The following is a 25,197-nucleotide window of genomic DNA, read 5'->3' as shown; positions in this document are numbered from 1 at the left end:
TCCTGAGGGTTTGAAGGCGGCTCACTCCAAATTCCCATGACAAACATAGTCAGTGGAGAGGGTACCCTGCTTACCTCTCATTCAGCAGCAACAGGGCAAAAATATCTCTGGCTTCTGTCAGGATCCTCCACTCTTGGAAAAAGACAGCTGATCCAGAGTCATATTTTCACCATAAACCTGTGAAGTAGTGTAAGAAGAACGGTCTTGGATTTTGGCATGAAAAAAAATACCCGCTAGGACAAGTAATAGGCTCTAATAGCTGCTATTACTCCTGGTTTGTCCTTGCATTCCTACACCCCTTTTCTTCTAACGGTGATTGCAGTAGAGACTGGAAAAGTGATGCCACTGCTGTCTCTAACTGCGAAGAGGAAAACAAAGGGTAGAGAGAGTGTGTGTCACACCACCTTCTTCAGTGAGGCATGACAATTCAGAATATACACAGGCAGTTGGTATAGAGAGTGGTCCCTGGCTTGTGTTGCACACAACACTTATTTTGCTTCATTAGGGCATGCTCAGCATACCATCAGTAGGTTTATTTGTTATGAAGACTATTCAAGTCAGACATGGTCATTGGACGGGGATCCTTAGGTGAAAAGAGTTATATAAGTTCCAAGTACTGTACATAAGTACAAACTATTACCTTGACACACCTTCTATTGAGTGCACAGTTTTTGTTTATACAGAAAAGCCAAGAAAAAATGATTTTCCTCCGTGCAACTGGAGAAAGTATTATATGCTGCATCTCTATAACAACTTCCAGACTCAGAGAAATGAAAATATGCTATTCAATATTGGACTCATAGACTTTAAGGCCAGAAGAGACCATCATGATCATCTAGTCTCACCTCCTGCACATTGCAGATCGCAGAACCTCACCCACCCATTCCTGTAATAGACTTATAACCTCTGGCTAAGTTTCTGAAGTCCTCAAATCATGATTTAAGGACTTCAAGTTACAGAGAATCTGCCATTTACACTAATTTAAACATGCAAGTGACCCATGCCCCATGCTCCAGAGGAAAACAAAAATCCCAGGGTCTCTGTCAATCTGATTTGGGGAAAATTCCTTCCCAGCCCCAAATATGACGATCAGTTAGATCCTGAGCATGTGGGAAAGATCCACCATTCAGACACCTGGGAAAGAATTCTCTGTAGTAACTCAGAACCCTCCCCATCTAAGTTCCATCATCAGCCTTTGGTGATATTTGCTGCTAGTCGTTGCAGATTGACTACATGCCTGTAGAAAAGAGGCGTGGCCTCCCACAGAGGTTGACAGCAAGGGAGGGGCAGACAGGTATACTGATGTAATACCTGGTTAAGGGTAGGTATTTATAATCCTTCTTCTCTTTGGAAAAGTACTCTTCCTTTCCCTCACCTACACGCTGCTGCCTTCATAACACTGGGTAAAATGTTGTTGGCCAAAAGTCAAGTTATTTTTAATTAAGAATGTTCTAAACAGGTGCAAGAAAACCAGACAGAGATTAAATTAGTCCAAACAGAAAGGCCTACTGATAAAACTCAAGGACTCTGCTAAGATCGTGCCTGGTAAACAAGATATGGGTCTGGAATTTAATCAGCCAAGATTGGTGTGATGGATATTGGACCTAATTGGTGAACAAAACAATGAGGCAATAAACTGTGCTGCCCACATGCCACTCTCCTTTGTGGGGAGTCCTTAAAATGAGACTTTAAAAAAAATCGTCATGGCATCTCGGCTCAGGGCATCTCAGCTGGACTCTGTCTTGTCATCTCATCTTCCCTGACTCTAAGACAGAAGTGGCAGAACTGACCAAAGGACTTTCTTCCTGAGAGGAAGGCCATAAAGCCTTGCTCTTCTTTAAGGGATTTTGTTTTTCACCTGTGAGTCCTGAAAGTCATTAGATCATGACATCCAGTCCTCAGCCCATAAGTGGGGATACCTACTTGTCAGCAACGTAGAGCCTGCTGTCGGGCATATAAGATCCTATTCTGTCTCCCTTCCCTTTTTGTGTTACTTTTTGCCTTACTAGTCTTCGTCCTATCCTATCTCTCTCTGCATGTCATTGGATCCTGAAATCAGTTGTATTGCTTTCTTCAACACAGCTATATGTGCCAGCCCATCCAGCCCTGCCCTATCTAAGGGGAAAGGGCCCAATCAGGTCACTTCCCTAACCAAAATGTGAGTCAAGGTCCAACCAATAGGTATTCTGGCTGGCAAGCCGGCCCAAAAACATCTGTTCATAACTGATCAGCCACCGAATGTTCCAAGAACATAAACAAAAGCCATATTTCCCCCACCTTTCCTGTCCTGTCTCTCTGTCACCTTGAGTGTGTCTGCCTGCTCTTTAAAACAGGAGAAGTGAATACCCTTCACACAGCAGGACTGAAAGTAAAATTAACCCTTTCCTTTTCATCAAAGAAAGGTCAAAGGTGAAAATCAGAGATGGGATTCACAAGCTATGTGTTTCCCCCCACCCATCTCACTTTCAGGGGTTGCTCTGATATGTCTAAGGCTGTCTACACTACAGCCTGTGTCAGCAGAACATAAGTTGCTCAGGGGTTACCTCCATCTCATTCAGCTTCTACAGCAGTTTCCCATAATATTAAACTGGTGAAAAATGGCTAAAGACAGCACCCAAATACAGCTGCTGCTTTCATTTTATAACCTTCCAAGTAACTCAATGGTCTGCTTCTGCAGGTGATCATAAACTCCTACCAGGCGACTTCATTGCTAGACAACCTCCCTTGCTAAACCAGTTCCTCTGGGCAGGGCCACCCTTTTGTTTAGAAGAGCAACAAAATTTCAGTGGTTGACCATGTAAATGAACAACCCTCTTTTGGTAGCCCTCTGCCACCAGCCTTTTGGAATTCCAGTCCAGCATAGAGGCAAATGGACAATAGAAAAGGCAGAGTGCTGCATATTCAAGATGGAGTTTGCAGCTTGGTAATGATACATACAGATTTCGTAATCTCACACAGAATTAATGAATTGTACAGATTTTTCCCCAATCACCACAGCCCCCTTTGAATCCTACCCATCACTTCTAATATCCATGAAAAGCTGAAGAATATCCTAGTCAAATTTGAGTAATCAGGCCCATCTCGGATTTCCCACTTAATGTTCCCTATGTGTCATGTTCAGCTCAATAGAGAAAGAGACAGACATACTAATACTTGATGCAATACAGAAAGGTATTAATGAGCAATTAACAATGCATCTGAACAGAGTAATTTCTAAAGCCACAAGCTTATCTGCAGTATAACAAAATATAACTCAGAAGAAAAGATCTTAAATGGTATCTTTCAAAATATTATACAAATTAATAACAGCACAGATGGTATGTGATCAAAATCAATATGAAATGTTAAGGTAAAATAGCTGTAAATATGCAAAACCACTGATTTGTTATTAACAAGATGTTCAAAATTGATAATAGCAATAGACTGTAATTAGCCTCAGAATTTGAGGCTTGCAGGTAAAAAGGTTAGTGAAACTAATATGAATAAAAGCATCGTAATTTAAATATATATACATGGTTTTAGGGAATCTAACTATAGCCCTGAAGTACTGGAATCCAAATATTAGAGTGTTGTGCTATTTCATTAAAATCAGCAAATGTAATTAACCAGTTAAGTTTCATTATCCACTGTGATGAAACAAACCACACAAATGGCAAAAAGTAAATTAGATTTTATAAATTTCTACAGTGTTAATAGAAACATAGGAAGTTTATTTTATCTTGACAATGACCCCACAACCAAACCAAAATCAGTTCAAGAATTCCAGAATTTAAAATGAAATCAGGTGGAAATGGGTATGTACTTAATAAACCCTTCTTTCTTTGCAGATTTGGTACTGTTCTCTCTCTTTTTTTTTTAAATGTCCCTTTCCTTATTGTTGATTTAATTCTAAGTGTTGCAGGTAAATGGAAATCATCTCATTAATTTTTCTTTAAGAACTGTATTTTGCATCCCACTCATCTCACCTTTTGCACTTAAATTAGGGACCAGATACACAATTGGGTAAAATTGGCATGCTTCAATTAATGCCAGTGTAGGACTTACATCAATTTACACCAGCTCAGGATCTGGGCCTAAATATTTATTTTATATTGCTCCTTTTTAGTATTTGTTTAATTATGGATTTGAAGAATTATGTTGCTCAGTTGGATAAGATTGTTGTATGTGCAAGATTCATTCAGATTTAATTTATTAGAATACCCTTACTGTTGTGGATTTTGTATAGATATATATGACCAGACTTTGTACATTCTTTGTATGAGTAAGAATTAAGGTATCATTTTTATGCACAAATGAACAGTTTTGAAAGTTAAATGAAGGATCGATAAAAGTAGTTTAGATTTGTAGACTGAGTCATTTTATTTTAAGGGGTAGAGTTAAGGTTGTTTTGTATTTGTATTGTAAATGTGCTCACAGATGCTGATTCTATTAAAAATATTCATTCTATTCAGGACCATCCTATTTTTAGGATGGGTAGAGGGGATAGTCATTTGCATTTAAACATTCCAACATCCTGTTTGATACCAGCTGAAGACTGCTTCATATTTACCATGAATACATATGGCTCCAAATTCATGTTCACGTGTAGTATTGGAAAAATTCTGTAGAAGGTTTTAGAACAGTTAAAAAGTTTTTAAATGAGATTACTTGATTTTCAGCAATGGTAATTTTAGGTACCTTTTTAAAGTACAATTTAGCAAAGAATATAAAGATGTGCTTCTGTGTTTTATTGACTAGAGATGGACTGTTGAGTTGAGACCAAAATTTTGTTATACTTGAGGTTTTATTTTCTGAAACTAGTAACTTTCCATACTGAACATGTCTATTAATTCTGTGAAAGATGATCCAGTGAAGCTGATTGCTGCATAAAATATTATGAAGCTGAAATGTTTGATCAGAATGCAAATATTCCAGGAGGGATACATAATTAATCAAAACCACTGACCCATCTGATAGATCCTACAGCACTCCACAACATCAGTGCATAGCACCAACTAACATTAATTAGATGTGTGGCTTATCCAGCTTCTTTATATGGCTTTTCGTTTGTTTCAGGTAAAATTTACCTGGAACCCCTTGACTGAGAGCATTTGCTACCACCTTGTGCTGCAACAATTATCTGGTTTGAGGATTACTGTATTCAGTCCCTAATAGCTATGCTCCTTTTCAATGTTAGTATTTGCTTACATACATTTCTATGTGGCATCAAAAATATTTGTGGTGCTGAAAATAGCATCTTTCCAAAGAAAAGAGAGTGAGCTGGATTTTTTAATATATTTTACACATCATATAAGCAGGAAAAATGTCATGAGATACATTTGCATTTCCTAGTTGATTGTAACCCCTGCCCACTTATTCCATCTGTAATGATGGTACATATACTAAAACATAACCACCCCCATCCACCTCCCAAATAGTTACCTTGTGACATCTATACATTCTCCAAGAGTGCAAATAAAGATTTATAGCTTATTGCACCTAATCCCTAAACCTCAAATTATCCCAAGTTTCGGACCAATAAAAATGAATGAGTCAGTCAGCTTTTTCTCAAACCACATTCATTGATGAGGTCAGGGATTCATTATAAGGTCAGTTGGCACTGGCAGCATAAATGTTTGTCTGCCAAGGTCCTACTTTCACATATAACTCCTGGAGGTAGAAGCTACATATTTTGTATACATCCTGTTTTGTCAGTGTGAAATTTGGATGGGCAAGGGATGCCAGATTGAACCCTTGTTATAAATCCAAAATCTCTGCATCTTTCATTTGTAATAATAACACTTAAAATTTCTCCTAATATTATTTCCCCATTATATGCTCTGTAGGGTAAAAAAATTAATTATTTCCTGTGAAGATTTATTATTAATTACATCTATACATTGGCACAGAATGGAAGAAGTAGACAATTGGAGGAAAATGTCCATTAAGTTGGACAGGAAATAAGGATTTTTAAAGACATTTTCAATAGTCTAAAAAACCTGGAATACAAGAAATGAAACCATCATTTACTTCCAATTTAGTGCTTCTTAAACTTAACTTCAGGATACCCTTCAATGTGTAATTACATAGGAAACTAACATTAATTGCTTAATCCAAACCAGCATAAAAATTAAAAGTCTGCTCCTGTACCACTAAAAACAGTGGGAGTTTTGCCAATAGCTTCAAAGAGCTCACTATTAAATCCTAAATGAGCTGTTGCTTACTGATGATACCATCAGTATCATTCTTGTGAATTTTCCTACTTTTCTCAACCTATGTGCAGGGCCATCACAAGATCAGCAAGAGTGAAGGTTATTGTTCATGGGGAATTTTGGACAGTGGAGCCAAAGCACAGATTTACATTTACAATGAAAGTGTGTTTGTGCATGTGCTTATATCACATACACAAATGTTATTTATTTGCCTTTTATCACACACTGAAAACTTTCAATGGACAATCCAATCAATTTCCTTGGTATAATTTTGCTGTTCCCTTTTGAAAAAATATATTTTCCTCTAACTGTTCTTGTATCTTATCTCTTTTCTCTTCCAATCAATTTTCTGATTTTTCACTTCAGCTTATTTTGCCCATCTAATGTTCCTCTCAGAAGAGTAGTCCTCAAACTGTGCGACGCACTCACCTGGGGGTGGGGGTGGAGGAATGTTCGGTGGTTCAGTAGGACCTAGCACAGCCCCCACGAGGGACAGGGACACCCAGCCCTGTTCTGCCTGCAACCCGGCTCTGGCCCCACCCACAACTCTGGCTCCAGCCCAGCCCTGCCCTGATTCCATTTCCGCCCCCACGCCAGCTCTGCCTCTAGCCACAACTCCTCCCCCATCCACAGTTCTGCCCCCAGCTCTGCCTTCAGCCCAAGCAGTAATGGGGATGGGGTGGGGAGGGGAGCATGGACACATTCATTACTGGTAAGGGGGGGAAGCAAGATAAAAAGTTTGGGCACCAATGTTTTAGAATTTTCTGTCTTGTCTTCTCTCTCTCATTTCCCCATATTCCCTCTTTCCTCTCACACTGTCTCTTCCCCCACCCCCAATTCTATCATTTTCTTCATCTAGCTTTCCACCATAACCTTCCCTAATCCACCAAAATAACCAGCCTGTGGACAGATTCTTCTCAACCACAGGTTTCCTTCCATCCAGTTCATAGACTATCAGGGTTGGAAGGGACCTCAGGAGGTCATCTAGTCCAACCGCCTGCTCAAAGCAGGACTAATCCCCAATTTTTTTTGCCCCAGATCCCTAAATAACCCCCTCAAGGATTGAACTCACAACCCTGGGTTTAGCAGGCCAATGCTCAAACCACTGAGCTATCCCATCCCTCCTCAGCTCTTGCCAGTTCCTCTTTTTGTGAATGCTCACCCTTCTGTTGAGGTCTTTCCTCCTAGTCTCTCTCTTGAGTTCACCTTTTTCTAAATTGTCAACATTCCCATTCTTACTATGAAGGGGGGCCACTAGCAATTGGGCCATTCAGACTTAAAATATTTTTCTTTACTTCCAATCGCATTTCTCACCACTGGCTTCTCTGCAGTATAGTAAATCTCCTTCTAGTGCTTCCTGTGGTAAACAGGAGGTGCTTGAGGGAACCACTTTGTGAAGTGAGGTGGCCAGCAGTAGTATGAAAGCTATTGTGGGCGCTGATAATGTGCAGCACCAACCAACTGCTCCAATATATAGGAATGGGGGAGCGATCAGGGTGTTGAAGAAGCTGTGGTCTCCCAACACGGTACTTCAAATGATGAACCTTTTTGTGCATCATATTAGGACTCGGGAATCGTGCCTTCCTATTCTAGAGAAAACTATAATCTAACTTCACAAGAGGCAAAATTGACAGACACAAAACTTATGAGGAATATCTACTAATCACTGGTGGTAGCATGTTCATTGATGTATCTGGCATGTCCATCAGAAAACAATATTGAGTTTGGTACTAAAGTGAACGATTCATGTGGAACCTTCTCCTCCCAACTCTTATTTAGAAATACCTAAGTAAGTGTTTTCTATAGGAGACTAATTAAAATAATTATTTCTCAGTGATGAGAAGTTTCCAAACTGGTTCTATTGAAATTGCAGGAATAAAGTGGTGTGTTGGCTGACATGCTAATATTTCAAAGCTCCATCCGTTAAAAACAATTGAAAATAAAAAATTACTAGGAGATTTGTCATAAACATTTCCTTCTCAATTTTTCTTTGTCAGAATTCCTCAGACTTCAGGATATTTCATAATGTACTCCCTTTCCAACCACCAAACATGAGCATTATCTATTTCAAATGTATGCTTTCTGCCCATCGCTAGTATTGCCCTTACTTATGTACCTCAGATTCATAATCCGTTCAACTGCCTCACGTTTTATTCTGATGTAATAGTTCAGTCTGTTATATTTTTTTCTTTTTCTCCTTTGACACGTGAATGTAGGTCACTGATATAGCCATAACTTTTCAAAGGCCAGTGGTAGTACAGATCTCAGATGTGGTTTGGATTTGATTCTCTATTTCATGGTAGAAAGTTTGCATGGCACAGCTGTAAGTCAGATGAAATGTACTGTAGTTTTAAACCGCCAAAATACATTTGATAAAGGCATTAGATGAAAACTGACAAGATAAAAATCTCATTTTTGTAGCTTTTTACTAATGTATGCTCCTCTCAATCAATAAGGGAATTTGCAGATCTGGTAAGAGCTTGAGAATAATTGAAAAGCTCTGCCACTGCTCTCCAAAATAATACTTCCTTTGCAGCTCTTCTCACCATCTAAGCTAACAGTTAGTATTGGATCAGCATAGTGCAGTGATCCAAATATTGCTTTTGCTTATTTTTTTTTTTTTTTTTATATCCTGCATGGACCTTGCCCTCAGCTCAGGTGAGAAAGGACCTTGTACTCTGGCTTTGTTTATTTGTATGATTATATTCATAGGGCCTGATCCAGCATGCACTGAAGTCAGTGGGAATCTTTCCATTAAACTTCAAAGGCACTAACCTTTAGCTTGGAAGATCAGAGACTGGCAAATTACCCATTTTAACAAAAGTAGCTCTGGCAAAGTAAGTGAAAGCTGTAGAAGCACCTTGAACACAAACCCTCATAATTCCTTCTCAGAGAGGACTCCATTCTCTTGTTAGTGAGTTCTTTGGAAGAAGGCATTACTGGTGACTTTAATTAGTGATGCTTAGATAAGAATGATGAAGTCCTTTTGGATTAACAAAACTTTCAATTTTTGCCTGTTTAGATCCCTGGTTTTGTTAGGATATTCCTTCTCTGTTTTAAAATTTTCTGAATGCAGTGGAGCACAGACCTGATTAGCTGGGTCTGAAGGGAATTGTTATTTATGGCTGGCTTTGTCATTTTTAGTTCTCTTATCTGTCTTTTTTTTCTTCTTGCTTTCTTCCTCTTCAGGCTGAAAGTCAAAGAGCATTAATCAACGTCTTCAGCGCAGTTGCAATACACTCCATTAGGAATAATCTATCCTGGCCCTTTTCCTCTGACTTTTTTTGTTCAAAGTCTGAGTTGTCCCCACTCTGGGAAAGATGAACTGTCAGTGGAAGAGCAGGTTTCAGAGTAACAGCCGTGTTAGTCTGTATTCGCAAAAAGAAAAGGAGTACTTGTGGCACCTTTAGAGACTAACAAATTTATTTGAGCATAAGCTTTCGCGAGCTACAGCTCACTTCATTGGATGCATACTGTGGAAAGTACAGAAGACGTTTTTATACACACAAACCATGAAAAAATGAGTGATCATCACTACAAAAGGTTCTCTCTCCCCCCCACCCCACTCTCCTGCTGGTAATAGCTTATGTAAAGTGATCACTCTCCTTACACTGTGTATGATCATCAAGGTGGGCCATTTCCAGCAAACCAGGAAAACCTGGATTTGTGCTGGAAATGGCCCACCTTGATGATCATACACAGTGTAAGGAGAGTGATCACTTTACATAAGCTATTACCAGCAGGAGAGTGGGGTGGGGGGGAGAGAGAACCTTTTGTAGTGATGATCACCCATTTTTTCATGGTTTGTGTGTATAAAAACGTCTTCTGTACTTTCCACAGTATGCATCCAATGAAGTGAGCTGTAGCTCACGAAAGCTTATGCTCAAATAAATTGGTTAGTCTCTAAGGTGCCACAAGTACTCTGTTCTTCCACTAAAAGAAAAGATCTCTTTTTTGTCTTTGACCTTTCTTAAAATCAAAGGGACAGATTTTTCCACACAAATTCACATTTAATGGTACTCAGTAAGTCCCACTGAAATCAGTGGGATTACTTGAAGAGAAAGATATTACTCAGTTTGAATAAAAGTGGAAAATTCTCTAAAGGAATTTAGAATTTAAAGTTTGTTTTGTTTTTTAATAGGAAACTCATCTTCTCTATTTACTTTGAAACTGAGTGGGCTCTGGGAAAGATATTTGTCTTTTAATGTTAATAAGGACTAGATCAGAATCTTTAGCTTCCTCTATGGAATCAGTAAGGATAATCTTATTTTTTGATATTTCCCGTGTTTTTTTTGGAACTATTTTTGTGGACCTTTACAAACAAAAGCTTACTAGAGGCAAAGAGTGAGGAACATATTGAAGTATCTATTCTTCTCTCCTTAATTGTCAGACAAAAACTATGTAAAGATGGAATTAAGGCTGAGAACACATATCAGTAAGTTAAGATAAAATACATTATAATTGCAGTTATACCAAAACTAAGCATGATTAAGCCAGGGCATTCCCAGTTAATATTAAACATAAAAGCAATCCAAACATGTTAACATATGGAAATGCACAGTTAGGGCCCTCAAACAGCCCTAACTCTGCCCTGTAGTGCCACCATGCAATATCCTTTTAATTTGATTAACACATTTTAGAGTTTATGGTCTCTGATAGGATGAAACTGAATTTTAAAGACATTTTTTGACATATTCGCCTCCTCATTGGGTCACTACAGGAGAGAGCTATGGTTCTTTGGGTTATGAGAACTACAAGGTTGATATAGAACTTTAAATTGCCCCTATTGACACTTTGCAATTGGCTATGGGTCCCTGGATTTGCAGAGTCGCCTTCCCTTTCATACACCACCTGCCTAAAACCAAAGGAGATTGCTCCCATCCTCTCCACATCCTGCAGCATCCTGGAGAAGTAATGGCTCCTGAATATCTCAGGTGGATTTGCCTTTCACACCTCATCTTTCCAGGATGAGGACCCCTGTCCCTTACACATACACTGGTCCCCGGGAGATGTGGAGGCTAGAACCAATCTCCTTTGGTCCTAAGCAAAGGGTTTGTGAAAGGATTCTGGATGCCCAAAGAAGCCTTGCTTTTTCATGCACCATTTGCCTAGGACCAAAGGAAGTTTGGTCCTAGCCTCCACCTACCCTGCAGAGTCCTTGAGATTATATTGCCCCAAGATGTACAGAGCAGCCTTGTCATGCACCATCCTTCCAGTCCCAGATGAGATTGGTTCTGATCTCCACACACCCCACAGTCCCTTGGACAGAGACAGATTAAGGATTTGTGGGGCCCTGGGCTGGAGCAAGTGGGGGGTCCCTTTCCACCCCTTCCACCTGCATTCCTCGTCCCCCCTCCCCCGGCGCTTCTGCCAGGAAGTTGGGTCATGGTGCAGGGCCTTCCCCCGCTCCCTGGCAGGAGCGCCGGGCAGGTCAAACCCCTGTGCCCTGATCTTGCTCCCCAGCAGGAGTGCCGGGCTGGTGGAACAGGTTGGAGCACTGGGGTTCCTTTTTCCAGGGGGCCCTGAATTGGCTGGGACCCCTGGGCACAGGCCCCATTGGCCCAGTGGCTAATCTGCCACTGATCTTGGATCTCTAATGTTCCCCAGCTGCCTGGCATTTCCAACTTTCTTCCTCCTGCCTGATCAGTCTGGCTCTGCCAATCCAGGGGGCCACGAGATCAGCATGGATCTTCAAATTGCCCTCTTCGGGACTTTGAAACTGTTAGTCCCCAGTTGCCTGGGATCTTAACCAGCACAGAACCCCCTCAAGAGCTCTACCAGCTGCTCAAATGAGAAAGCCAAAGACAGAAACGCACTCTCCTGACTCATCTGAAAAATTAAAAGGTAGATGAATAACAGTCATTTTTTTTAATCTAAGGATTTCTAAACCAACCTCAAGATCTTTGGGGATGAGAAAGTTGATTCATAAATTTTGAAGACATGGAGTTGGCAATACTGCATACAGTGCATTTTCAATTCCATGCACAACGCTAATATTAAAGTGAAGGTTGGAAAATCCATCAACGAGAAGCCTGCAGGTTAAAATTCAGATTGGAAGCTCAGCTTTAACTCTGACCCTTGCTTTATCTCATTTTAAAGTATTTGTCAAATTAATACAATTTATACTTTCATGCAATCAGGACTGGTTACATACACTAACCTTATACGGTAACACAGTATCACCTACATTCTTAGTACTGCCAAATCTGCATAACTTCAAGGTCTGACACACTGGTGTCATTTCCCATCTTTTTTTTCTCCCCAAAAGAGAAACCAGGATGTCCTGCAAAATCAGGAAACTCTGTTTCTGTCCCAGAAAGCTACTGGGCAACTCTCACCCCTGCCCCCACTTTGGGACAACTGAGCATAGAAACCTTTATGAAAGTTTACCATTCATTTCCCTCTTGGAGATGGAATTTCTCTGGAATTGTTTCTTTGAATCTCTTTCCCACTTCATGCCTCTTCAAATCGGTGCATTAAGGTAATGCTCCTTTAGAGACTCAGAACTAACATTTGTTCCTCTTCTATGACCTGGAAATCCCAGGGCTAGGTCCTGCATAATACACAGAGTGCCCTTTCTCTCTCCTCCACTGCTTGCTCTGAGTGACTGGGCACTACTGTGTCTCCGCCCTAAGGGAGTATGCCTTCTTCCTCATCTTACAGTCAACCTGTTGGCACAGATTGAACAGTTGCCAGAAGTTGAACCCTGCTCTCAGGATTCAACATAGCAACTAGTCCCAGTGAGCTTCCATCTGTTACCTTCATGGAGAGTGTGAAGGAGTCTTATCCCACAGAAGTCAGCTCTTTAGTCACTATTATTTGAAGTCTATTATGCATGGAGAGAATATGTAGTATGAGGGAATTCACTGAGGTTTATAGTTACTGATTCCAATAAGAACTTTCTTTTTAGCTCATGCTAACTTCTCTCTTCCTGTTGGAAGCTCAGTAGAACCTCTCTGCACAGTGACTCCTATGGCCTTGCACTTTATTAGTGTCCATTCCCTCCGCTCCCTCATTGTCTCCATCTCATAGCTTTTTGGGAGTAGAACACAGCTCTTCAGTCTGGAAGGTGCCCTCATTTAATTTCTGTTTCAAAGAGTAAAGGGGGAATTTCCTTTAAGGTTGTTCACCATCCTCACCCCTGCCCCATCACTAGCTCCCACACATAGAATTTATCTCTCTTTCTCTCTTTTATTTATCTATATAGATATAAATTTTATCTCTTTTCCCTCTGCTTGACTTCACTATGTGTTTCTAGGATCATGAGAGTCTGCACCCAGCCACTTTGCTCTCATGCTGCTGAATTGTTGAGTCCCTTCTGAAAGGCAGGCCAGCCTTCATCTCCTACTCCAGGTGCTGTGCTGACCTCAGTGCTGATTTCAGAGTACTGGGCTTTTGGGGTGACAGGATGACATCATAGTGCAGAGTTCAGATGCTCTCTTTGCTGTATCATTCCTTTTTCCTCAGATTTAGGCAACACAGTAGTGTTCTCTGAGTCTCCCTTCCTAGTTTGAGCAGGTAGTCCCTGTACTTAGAATAGTAATACCACTAATACAGACAATATATTATCAGTAAAAAGATTTTAACCCCCAAACTTCTAAACTGCACCCATTGTTCCATTTGCCAGGTAAATTGAGCTATTTCCATTCTGTCATCAAAGGGATAATTCATGCTACTGGCTTTAGATGCTCTTGCTAATAGGCTGGATCTATTTTTTTTTCCTTTTATCGGTGTAAATCCTAAGCAACTATGGACACACGTGAATACATTAATAAAACACTTGTGTGAAGGAAGAATCTTTCTCAGAATTTTATATTTAAACCTATCATTTTGTGCAAACTAGATTATTACAATATCAGACATATGTAAGAGCATTTTTGTTGTCTTTTTGGCTGTATTTTGAGAGAAACAAGATACCATCTCCCACAAAAGTTAATGAGATGAGCCATTTATTAATAGATTATAAGGTCAGAAGGGACCATTGTGATCATCTAGTTTTACCTTTATAATCCCAAGCCATAGAAATTCCCTGAATTGATTCCTGATTATATTTTAGAAAAGCATCCAATCTCAATTTAAAAATTGCCAGTGATGGAGACTCTGCCAAATTCTTGGTAAATTCCTCTAATGGTTAATTACTCCGACTGTTAAAAATGTGTGCCTTATTTCCATTCTGAACTTATCTCACTTCAACTTCCAGCCATTAGATCTTATTATACCTTTTACCAAATTTTTATTCCCCATGTAGGTACTTATAGATGAACAAATCACACTTTAGCCTTCTCTTTGTTAAACTGAATAGAGCTCCTTGAGTGTGTCATTACAGGGCATGTTTTCCAATCCCTTAATGATTCATATGGCTCCAATTTATCAACGTCCTTCTTGAACTGTAGACAGCAGAACTAATTTAACCTCTCAAGGCCAAATTTTGAGAAGCCAATTAATTTTTTTCTTTTATATCAACAAGGAAATACAAAATAATAACCCCACCCTTCACTCCCACATACAAATCTGTGTGAGATATGGAAGATGTTTCATGCATTGTGTGCTGGGTAATGACACGAAACACTCCATGTTTCTAAAACTAAATTAGTTCTTTATTAAAGAAAACTATTTACAGAGATGCTGCAACTGCAGCTAGCATTCAATCCATGTGCAAACAGACTGACTTTCTGGTGACTCACCCAACCTCTTCCCTCCTGCAGTCCATGCAGATTGCTATAGGAGAGCATAAGTAGAGATTAAGAGTCAAACTCAGTAACTCAAACTTATGCTTCATGGAATTTTGTTAATGTTAAAAACAAAGTGATAGACACTCTGGGAATGCATGGAGTTATCTCTGATAAAGAAATTGTTCTCTTATAGAGCTGGTCAAAAAACTTCAATGGAACATTTCTGCCAAAAAATGCAGTTTTGTCAAAATCAGAATGTTCTGTGGGGGGGAGTCAGAGTTTCAATTCATTTTGTTTTTACTTTAATAGTAAAATATTAAATGTAATAAAATATGTATTGTATTTATTTTAATGAAAGAGTAAAAACAATGAATTGAAACAAAGTCAAAATGACCTGTTTTTACCATATTGAAATAATAGATTCCAGAATTTTCCTTTTACAGGAAATTTAGAAATTTCAGCTTTGTTTTTATTTGAAATTAATTTTTTTAAAGTCACAATTTCCTGCAGAATGAAAATTCCAGTTTCTCACCACCTCTATTCTCTTAGAAAGATCTGCAGTGCTGAATCCACCTTGTTGCTGCATAGGGAGGCAAACCAGATCTCACAGTTTTCCTTGGGAGATTAGGGAATGGTCATTTTTGGTACTGTCCCTCGTCACCATGGACATGGAAAACTCACTGCTAGACATAAATATTGACAACTCCTTGTTGTCTCCTTTTTGTTCACCTTTTCTCCCTCTTATATTACAGGTTTGTAAAGGGCAAGTTAATTTTCTACAAAATTATCTTGTTGATGGGTCAAACACTGGCAGGTCCAACCCCATGGTACCTTAAATCAGAGCAGAAAGGTGACCAGACCACAAACACAATATCCAACTCCAAACTCCTTGTGGTGCAACCCAGGTACTCCTAATGGGCAGTGAATGGAGGAGGGGTTGCCTAGATTTGAGGTGGCTGGCAGTCTAGGTACTTCCTTAAACCAAGAAACAGACAAAATGAGCAAGAATCAAAATGATGACCATGCTGGTCAGACATCACCCAGCCTGTCCAGTTTCCTTCCCCACTCTGAACTCTAGGGTACAGATGTGGGGACCTGCATGAAAACCCCCTAAGCTTATTTTTACCAGCTTAGGTTAAAACTTCCCCAAGGTACAAACTATTTTTACCTTTTGCCCTTGGACTTTATTGCTGCCACCACCAAGCATCTAACAAATATATAACAGGGAAAGAGCCCGCTTGGAAACGTCTTTTCCCCCCAAAATCCTCCCAAACCCTACACCCCCTTTCCTGGGGAAGGCTTGATAAAAATCCTCACCAATTTGCATAGGTGAACACAGACCCAAACCCTTGGATCTTAAGAACAATGAAAAAACCAATCAGGTTCTTAAAAGAAGAATTTTAATTGAAGAAAAAGTAAAAGAATCACCTCTGTAAAATCAGGATGGTAAATACCTTACAGGGTAATCAGATTCAAAATATAGAGAATCCCTCTAGGCAAAACCTTAAGTTACAACAAGATTGTTGTTGTACAACAGGATTGGTCCTGCTTTGAGCAGGGGGTTGGACTAGATGACCTCCTGAGGTCCCTTCCAACCCTGATATTCTATGATTCTATGATTCTATGACACAAACAGGAATATACATTCCATTCAGCACAGCTTATTTTCTCAGCCATTTAAACAAAACAGAATCTAACGCATATCTAACTAGATTGCTTATTAGCCCTTTACAGGAGTTCTGACCTGCATTCCTGCTCTGGTCCTGGCAAAAAAGAACACACAGACAGAGAGAATCCTTTGTTTCCCCCCCCCCCCCTCCAGCTTTGAAAGTATCTTGTCTCCTCATTGGTCATTTTGGTCAGGTGCCAGCGAGGTTATACTAGCTTCTTAACCCTTTACAGGTGAAAGGGTTTTTCCTCTGTCCAGGAGGGATTTAAAGGTGTTTACCCTTCCCTTTATATTTATGACAGCTGTACTAAACAAATCCATGCTGTATCCAATTGTTGTACCAGCACATCATGAGCATTTGGGAAGAATGGGTCCTACAAAAGTCTAGGAAAAACCAGAAATGCAACAGAGGTTCTATCCAATAGCCATGGCCAGTTCACTGTGGGCTCTAGCTATCATGAAATTGGAAATGTTGCAGTCATTTGTGCCCTTCTTTTTGTGTGGCTCTGTGATAAATAAGATAATGTGGTATATTTTTAATTGCCCTCATATTTTAAAAACTAGTAATGCTAATGGTTCTTATAAAGATTACTGTACTATAGGATGACTAAGCTATTAGAAATCAGTGATGGATGGGTAGACTTCAGAAGCATTGGTTCACATAGATTCATAGATATTAAGGTCAGAAGGGACCATTATGATCATCTAGTCCGACCTCCTGCACAATGCAGGCCACAGAATCTCACCCACCCACTCCTACAAAAAACCTCTCACCTATGTCTGAGTTATTGAAGTCCTCAAATCGTGGTTTTAAGACTTCAAGGAGCAGAGAATCCTCCAGCAAGTGACCCGTGCCCCATGATACAGAGGAAGGTGAAAAACCTCCAGGGCCTCTTCCAATCTGCCCTGGAGGAAAATTCCTTCCCGACCCCAAATATGGCGATCAGCTAAACCCTGAGCATATGGGCAAGATTCACCAGCCAGATACCCAGAAAAGAATTTTCTGTAGTAACTCAGATCCCACCCCATCTAACATCCCATCGCAGGCCATTGGGCCTATTTACCATGAATATTTAAAGATCAATTAATTACCAAAATCATGTTATCCCATCATACCATCTCCTCCATAAACTTATCGAGTTTAATCTTAAAGCCAGATAGGTCTTCTGCCCCCACTGCTTCCCTTGGAAGGCTATTCCAAAAGTTCACTCCTCTGATGGTTAGAAACCTTCGTCTAATTTCAAGTCTAAACTTCCCAATGACCAGTTTATATCCATTTGTTCTTGTGTCCACATTGGTACTGAGCTTAAATAATTCCTCTCCCTCTCTGGTATTTATCCCTCTGATATATTTATAGAGAGCAATCATATCTCCCCTCAACCTTCTTTTGGTTAGGCTAAACAAGCCAAGCTCCTTGAGTCTCCTTTCATAAGATAGGTTTTCCATTCCTCGGCTCATCCTAGTAGCCCTTCTCTGTACCTGTTCCAGTTTGAATTCATCCTTCTTAAACATGGGAGACCAGAACTGCACACACTGTTCCAAGTGAGGTCTCACCAGTGCCTTGTATAAAACCTCCTTATCTCTACTGGAAATACCTCGCCTGATGCATCCCAAGACTGCACTAGCTTTTTTCATGGCCCTGTCACATTAGCGGCTCATAGTCATCCTATGATCAACCAATACTCCAAGATCCTTCTCCGTTACTTCTAATTGATGCGGCCCCAGCTTATAACTAAAATTCTTGTTATTAATCCCTAAATGCATAACCTTACACTTCTCACTATTAAATTTCATACTATTACTCCAGTTTACAAGGTCATCCAAATCTTCCTTTATGATATCCCGGTCTCTCTCTAAATTGGCAATACCTCCCAGCTTTGTATCATCCGCAAACTTTATTAGGACACTCCCACTTTTTGTGTGGAGGCCAGTAATAAAAAGATTAAATAAAACTGATCCCTGAGGAACTCCACTGGTAACCTCCCTCCAGCCTGACAGTTCACCTTTCAGTAGGACCCGCTGTAGTCTCCCTGTTAACCAATTCCTTATCCACCTTTCAATTTTCATATTGATCCCCATCTTTTCCAATTTAACTAATAATTCCCCATGTGGCACGATATCAAACACCTTACTGAAATCTAGGTAAATTAGATCCACTGCGTTTCCTTTGTCTAAAAAATCTGTTACTTTCTCAAAGAAGGAGATCAGGTTGGTTTGGCACGATCTACCTTTTGTAAAACCATGTTGTATTTTGTCCCAATTACCATTGACCTCAATGTCCTTAACTACTCTCTCCTTCAAATTTTTTCCCAAGACCTTGCATACTACAGATGTCAAACTAACAGGCCTGTAGTTACCCGGATCACTTTTTTTCCCTTTCTTAAAAATAGGAATTATGTTAGCAATTCTCCAATCATACGGTACAACCCCTGAGTTTACAGATTCATTTAAAAATTCTTGCTAATAGGTTTGCAATTTCATGTGCCGATTCCTTTAATATTCTTGGATGAAGATTATCTGGGTCCCCCGATTTAGTCCCATTAAGATGTTTGAGTTTGGCTTCTACCTCAGATATGGTAATATCTACCTCCATATCCTCATTCCCATTTGTCATGCTACCATTATCCCTAAGATCCTCATTAACCTAATTAAAGACTGAGGCAAAGTATTTGTTTAGATATTGGCCATGCCTAGATTATCCTTGACCTCCACTCCACCTCAGTGTTTAGCAGTCCCACTTCTTCATTCTTTGTTTTCTTCTTATTTATATGGCTATAGAACCTTTTACTATTGGTTTTAATTCCCTTTGCAAGGTCCAACTCTACTTGACTTTTAGCCTGTCTTACTTTATCCGTACATGTTCTGACGTCAATAAGATAGCTTTCCTTGCTGATCCCTCCCATCTTCCACTCCCTGTATGCTTTCTGCTTTTTCTTAATCACCTCTCTGAGATGCTTGCTCATACAGCTTGGTCTACAACTCCTGCCTATAATTTTCCCCCCCTTTCTTGGGATGCAGGCTTCTGATAGCTTCTGCAGCTTTGATTTAAAGTAATCCCAGGCCTCCTCTGCCTTTAGATCCATAAGTTCTTCAGTCCAATCCACTTCCCTAACTAATTTCCTTAATTTTTGAAAGTCAGCCCTTTTGAAATCAAAAACCCTAGTTGGAGATTTATTTTTGTTAATTCTTCCATTCAGTTTGAACTGAATTAGCTCATGATCACTTGAACCAAGATTGTCCCCTACAACCATATCTTCTATGAGATCCTCACTACTCACCAAAACCAAATCTAAAGTGGCATCCCCTCTAGTTGGTTCAGCAACTACTTGATGACCTCTGTGTTTTTGTATGTTTATCTCAGTTTATACACACAAATACTGTGAGTTCAGGCTTTCTTCTGAGATTTTTCTATTGTTGATTTCAAACAAGCCATAAAATATGAGAATCATCACTTTGGTTCCTAGCTAAAACTAGGAAGATTTTGAAAACAAAACCACTCTTTTTTTTGAAAACAAAATTGATTAAAAATATTTCAAAACTGAGTGTTTCAGGCTTGATTCTGATTCAAGTTTCAGACTTATTTTATTCAAGTTCTTTCATCCATTCTTATTGAAATAGTGTTAAGAATTAATATCTGTAAAACAGTGTAATGGCACAAAAGTTCTAGCCAAGGATGTAAAATGGATAAGTATGCTGCCTCCAGGAAATTGTCTTATAGCTTTAAACCTGTAGCATATTTTTACATTCAGAATATTTCTTAGTAGTAGATGTTAGTGAGAGTTCATAAGAACTGATTCACTTTAACAAAGTCTGCTTATCTTCATGTCCATGGTCTGTATAATACAATTCAGTTTAATTTTGCTGATGCAACTGTGACATTAGCATTCATGTACATTTATCAGATCATCATGCAGTAGAATGCATGAAAAGGTAAACAGCTTCTACAGTGTATACAGATAATACTTTCAGTACAAATTTTATAGTTGACCTGATAGCCTAACTAAAATGATTTTTTTTCTCTTTAGCATTCATAAAATATCTAAATTCGTAGGTTTAGATAACCATAGCAAGGTATTTGCGCACTAGGGAGTGATTGCAGGCACCAGTGCAACATTGTTTGACATTGAAATGATTTGTAATTCTAAGAATATATTCATTTTTTAAAATCTGCTCAGTTTAGCTTTTGTCTGAGGATTGCATAGTTTGCCCAGAGATCCTCACTTGCAAAGACAAAGCCCAGATAGAAGAGAAATTCATGTAGCAGAATAAACAAACAAATCTTCCAGGACAAATTGAAAAGTGATGGCATGCATATACTGAATACTTAGACAGTCTTAATGGCAATGAGTCTAGGTTTCTTGAATATAGGATGGACTGTCATGATCCAGCTATGGGGAGTTCTCATACTCTTCAGCCATCTGGAGATGGTCTTTAATGTTCATGTGCGTCAAAAGATACATTTTGAACTTCAAAAGGTTATGTAACCCGACATTTAATATACTTATTTTCATCCCACAGTTTGTATAATGAATTTAATCGCCAATGACATTGCACTCAGGATTCCTCTGGGTAGCAATAACATAAGACAGGACATGAATTATACTGAAATAGTAGTCTGCCTTGGATGAATTTGTGCCTTCTCATAAACCATGCTGGTGGCCTTGATGTGGCAAAGCAGGCACACAAGCTTAGCTCTGTGCTATTGTACTCTATTAATTGCTTGACTAGAAGACAATCATATGACTGGTATAGCCCAATTCATTTGATAAATGATATATATGTTTCATATACAGCGTTATTTCATTTCAATCGCCAATCCCTAAATTGTTTATAAGGAAACAATTCTAATACTATTTTTGCAGACATAGCACACCAAGTGAATAACCTTTGGAGAAGGTTGTTCAATAGCCAAGTATAAAGGGGCTACAACCAAATGCATATGTGTTGAACTTGTAGTTGCAGAATGATTAGTGCATAAGGCATAGGCCTGATTCTGCTGTCACTTTCTATGGACTGTAAAATCCATATATTAAAAAATAAAAGGATTGGGGCAGATGAGTACAAGACAGGTTGTTGTTATTGTTGTTAAATATGTCAGTGAGATAGCACAACATATTGCTTATAAGGAACTTCAGTAAATGCAAGAGGCAGATAGTTGTCAATCTGAATAGCCTTTCTTCTACCTTTCTTTAAAGTGTAATCTTTTCTCCATTGAATATCTCAGTCTGTTTTATAATCTGCTCCTGACATGGGACAGAGAAATCACCCAGAGGACTAATCTTTTTCTCATATGTAAATATTCTTCCATACCAAAAAGACACTTTCTGCTCCTGATTTCTTGTTTCTGTTGTTGTGTTTGCTGTTACAGAACTAGGCACATTCAGTAATGATGCCCTCTGGGATGCTCTCTTCTTTTTTGTAGGTATTCAAAATAGAAAAGCAAACTTTTCTGACTTTTCTTTCTTAATGACATTAGGTTGTCATAGCCAGGATTTAAAAAGAGCATAGGAAAACAATCCTCTGAGGCATTTTAATCTGTGTATCATACATTTAAAAATACAATGGAATCCTTTTATAGGGAAATGTGTTACATTTCTGCCCAAGAAAACTGCACCATAAGAGAAGAAAGGACCTTTCAATATTTTCTGATATCCTACAAAGGGTGCTTGGGTGACCTAATTCCATCAGTGGCATTAAGTAGGGGCTTAGAAAAATGCAATTTCATGAAGTCTGGAAAACATATATTTTTAAATAACCTCTGGTACTGTTGTATAGGGAGGCACTAACATCTACTGCTACAAAACAGGAAATTGACTTGAAATCTTGGTTAAAAACAGTGACATTTTCCATATTAGAAAGTGTTTGAAAGGGACATTTATGGTTTGCTGGGAGTAAGAGGAACAAATATGGAGAGGACTGATGGATGGAAATATATTTTTGTTTTGCTTTTCGAAAAAAGGATCTTTAAATTTGGAAAATAGCAAAAGACAAATGTGAGGCACTTCATCAGTTTTATCTATTATTATATATGCCTAAATCGAACACTACAGAAAAAGTGACTGAAGGCACATCAGTAGCATTCTTCCTATGAGTTTATAGGACTGTATAAGTCACCTCTGACCACATCATGCGTTGGGCCTAGTTTTGATCCATGTAGCTTAGAGTCAGATGGTCCTGTGATTACAGCACTGGGACATAGGAGAACTGGGTTTGATTAATGCCTCTTGCACAGATTTCCTGGGTAAATTACCCAATCTCTCTATGCCTCAGTTTCCACCTATAAAACAGGAACCATTATGCACACATGGTCTGTCTTGCCTATTTAAATGATGACCTTTTCAAGGCAAGAACTGTTTCATGCTCTGAGTATGTATGGTGGTTAGTATGGTCACAGTCGTCATTGATCTTGATCCGAGCCTCTTGATTAGAGGTGGGCAAACTACGGCCTGCAGGACTGTCCTGCCTGGTCCTTGAGCTCCTAGCTGGGGAGGCTAGCCCCTGGCCCCTCCCCTGCAGCAATGCTGCCGTGCGGGCAGCATGGCTAGCTCTGTCCAGGTGGTGGAGCTGCATGGTCCTGCTGCTCTGAGCGGCATGGTAAGGAGGTGGTGGGGTTGGATAAGGAGCAGAGGGGTCCTGGGGCAGCAGTTAGGGGACAGGGAGCATGGGGGGTTGGATAGGCCTGGAAGTCCCGGGGGGCCTGGCGGGGTGTGAATAGGGGTTGGCACAGTTAGGGGACAGGGAGCAGGGGGGGTTGGATGGGTTGGGGATTCTGAGGGGGGCAGTCAGGGTGTGAAAAGTGGCAGGGGGCAGATAGGGGGCGGATAGGGGGTGGGGCCAGGCTGTTTGGGGAGGCACAGCCTTCCCTACCCAGCCCTCCATACAGTTTGGCAACCCCAATGTGGCCCTCGGGCCAAAAAGTTTGCTCACCCCTGCTCTTGATGCTACTATAATAAAAATAAATTTAAAAAAATCATGATAAACTATAATAGGTTCCTATGTTTAAAAAGGTAAGACACAGACATTAAACTGAAGCCAGAGCTACTAACAAAGTTATAAACATTATGCTTTCCTCTGTGTGTCCAATAAAGATGCAGATTCATAGATTTTAATGCCAAGAGGGACCACTGTTATCCTCTAAGCCAGGTTTGCATTTAATATTTAGATCGAAGTAACTACGTCACTCAGGAGTATGAAAAATCCAGGCCCCCAGAGAGGCATAGTTAAGAAGACCTAACCTCCAGTGTAGACATGGATAGGTTGATGGAAGAATGCTTCCTCCACCTGGTTTCTGCCGCTTGGGAAGGTGGATTATTTACAGCAATGGAAAAGCCACTTCTGTTGCTGTAGGAAGCATCTGCACCACAACCCTTGGTAAGTTATTTCAGTGGTAAATTACGTACACTGTTAAAATTTTGCACCTTATTTTTAATCTGAATTTATCTAGCTTTAACTTCCAACTATTGGATCTTTTTATATCTTTGCTAGTTTGAAAAGCCCTCTATTACCAAATTTCTGTCCCCCATGTTAATACATATAGACTGTGATCAAGTCACTCCTTAACCTGATCTTTGTTTAACTAAGAAGATTGAGCTTCTTGAGTCTTTTGTTTATAAAGCAGATTCTCCAGTCCTTTAATCCTTCTAATGGCTCTTCTCTGAACGCTTTTCCAATTTTTGAACATCTTTTTTGAATTGAAAGACACAGTATTCCAATAGTGGTCAAACACAGTGCCAAATACAGAGACAATATACCCTCCCGACTCTTACTCGATATTCTCCTGTTTATACCTCTAAGGACAATACTTGTCCTTTTGATCATAGCATTGCACTGGGAGCTCATGTTCAGCTGATTAACCACCACTATCCCCAAGTCCTTTTCAGAGTCATTGCTTCCCGGGACAGATTCCCCAACCTGTAAGTATGGCCTACATTCTCTATTCCTATATGTAAGACTTACATTTAGCTTTATTAAAACACATTTTGTTTGCTTATCCTCATCTTACCAAGCTATCCAGATCACAGTGTATCAGTGACATGTCCTCTTCATTATTTACTATTCCCCCAGTCTTTGTGTCTGTATATTTTACTGGTAACGATAATCAATAATGGAAAAGAACATAAACGTGTTAAATAGCATAGGGCCAAGACTGATTCTCATGGTGCCCCGTTAGGAACGTACTGTCTCGATGATGATTCCCATATACAGTTACATGTTGAGACTTTTCAGTTAGCCTTAATTATATTAATCAAAAACTGGCTATGATTTTTTTTCATGAAGGTCACGGAATCTGTGATCTCCGTGACTTCAGCCTACAGTGGCTGGGAGCTGCAGGGTCTCTCTGCCACTCCTTGCTGCCGTGCGCAGTGGGGGGACCCTGCAGCTCTGAGTCTCCACTGGCAGTGAGGCCTCTGGAGCTCAGAGCAGGCCCCCGCAGCTGCCTAGCCACTTCAGGTAGTATGGAAACCCTGCAGCGGAGCTCCCCATTTTGTCATGGATATTTTTAGTAAAAGTCAAGGACAGGCCATGGGCTTCCCTGAATTTTTCCTTATTGCCCATGACCTGTCCATGACTTGCTAAAAATATCCATGACACAATTTTAGCCTTAAATATATGTGCCATGTTGGTTTTTTTCTCTATACAAAATTACAGAATATTACATCAACCT

General features: G+C 39.7%; 1 long non-coding RNA gene across 1 annotated transcript; it reads right to left on the bottom strand.

The window, feature by feature from the left end:
• Positions 1-806: 806 nt before the first annotated feature.
• Positions 807-17,431, bottom strand: LOC122465492. The gene is made up of 3 exons (XR_006290393.1): positions 17,398-17,431; positions 11,043-11,046; positions 807-1,010 (listed from the first exon to the last, which is right to left on the bottom strand). It is a non-coding gene; the product is annotated as an uncharacterized LOC122465492 (long non-coding RNA).
• Between the last annotated feature and the right edge of the window lie 7,766 nt (positions 17,432-25,197).

This window comes from Chelonia mydas, chromosome 4 (assembly GCF_015237465.2).
Source record: "Chelonia mydas isolate rCheMyd1 chromosome 4, rCheMyd1.pri.v2, whole genome shotgun sequence".
NCBI lineage: Eukaryota > Metazoa > Chordata > Testudines > Cheloniidae > Chelonia > Chelonia mydas.
This window is presented reverse-complemented; position numbering and strand designations above follow the sequence as displayed.